Raw genomic sequence first — 1,875 nt, forward strand, 5'->3', positions numbered from 1 at the left:
TACAGTCGAGCTGATCAGTCGAGCTGGAGTCTTGCTCAGGGTTTTTTATTTAATTTCTTGGCCTGCTGGGATCTGACCATGACCTGCTCCTTGTTCAAAGAGTTTGATTTTATTTTGTTTGTCCTCACCACAAACAAAAAGAGTACAATACTTTTTATAAATCTTTCAATTCAAGAACAAATGTTTGTAGTTTCTTTCTCTTACTCAAACACACCTTACCTTACACCTCGACCTTTACTGACCTCACAGATAATTTAATAATGAGGGGGGAAAAACATTAAAATAGGACCTTGAGAATGTTCTTCCCACTCTTTTCTTCATCCCCTAGCCAGTCCAATCATCATCTTTGTGAAGACACTATGCCCTTCTAACACTCTGCCAGTACACAAAACAGACACAGCAGCATCTTAATTAACGTTGACTTATGAAGCACAAGTGTCATTGCAAAAGGCTCCTCTTCTTCACAGACTATTAGGGAACGCATCGGAGAGTAAAAAGACAGAGGAGGGGGGAAGAGGTGACTGACTAATGGAGTGATCATTCATGCTGCTCCAGCTGAGAGCCCTCTGGGTGATGAGTGGAGCTCCATTCTCCTTCATGGACTCACCAGTCCAGCAATTCCCTCTCTGAGCTCAGTCCCTGTCGCCACCTGTTACTGGTATGTATGCAAAGTCACGCCATACTTATTCTCCTGTGTGGTTTTCTAATTCCTCACTTATAGTACTCACTAGATTTGGTAGCTGCAGATTAGAGAGCCAAACCTGCAATACAGTCATTACAGCATAACTGCTCTGAAATCTGCAGTAAAGCCCTAATGGACAAAACCACCACAGGCTTTTAGGATCAGCGCTTGTTGACACAGATTGAGACAATTCCACTGCTGCACTCTAAAATGTAGTCATTTCTACATAAATAAACAAATTAAAGCCTTGCCAAACAGTGATCGGGCACTACATCAAATTCTATACATACATACATATATATATATATATATATATCAACCATTAAAACTGTTAAGTAGCTGTTGTAGGCTGAGCCCTTATAGCAGCGGCCCAGGTTCAATTCCAACCTGTTGCCCTTTGCTGCTCTCTTTCTCCCACCTTTTCCGTCTATCTTCACCTAAAAGAATATCTTAAAAATCAATAAATAACTTCGGACCCGCATTTCAAAATTCAGCCTTTTTTGAGACAAAGTTTTGACTTAGAATCTTATAATTGTGACTTAATAATAAAGAATTACTTAGTAATTAAGATTTTCAAGTTAGCGTGTTTTAATTCTAATGTAATATTTCTTAATTTTGATTTTGTATCTCAAAATTTCAAATTACTTTTTCATAAATTCAACTTACTTTCTTGTATTTTTTATTCATGTCTCATATATTTGACTTGACCATGTCATAGTATTTGACAAAGAAAGATTTCACTTAGTAGGCTAAATACAAAAAATTCTCATAATTTTGATTTATCATCTCATAATTTCTCCTTATATCTTAATTTTGACTCATTAATAAAATAACACTTTTAATGCAATCAATTTAAAAAAGTGAATCCCAATCTTATCATTTTGACTCAATATCTCATAGACTAAATGGCTCATGAGTTTCACTTTTCTCATATTTTATCATGCAAAAATATCAACTTAAAAAACAATTCTGGTAAAAATGGGCATCCATATTGCAGTATTTTATTTTTAAGCAAATAAACATAATACCGCTAGATTCTGTAGTATTTTGAGCAATAACAGGATGTTATTCAACCACTGCATCACTCACTATTTTTGTGAACTCAGTTCTGTATTTATAGCATGAACTGCTGGTGTGCAACATCCAAGACTGAAAATGTTCAATTCTGCCAACATTTCAATTCAATTCAATTC

Source organism: Morone saxatilis, unplaced genomic scaffold (genome assembly GCF_004916995.1).
Source record: "Morone saxatilis isolate NCDOM2014 unplaced genomic scaffold, NCSU_SB_2.0 Contig4, whole genome shotgun sequence".
NCBI lineage: Eukaryota > Metazoa > Chordata > Actinopteri > Moronidae > Morone > Morone saxatilis.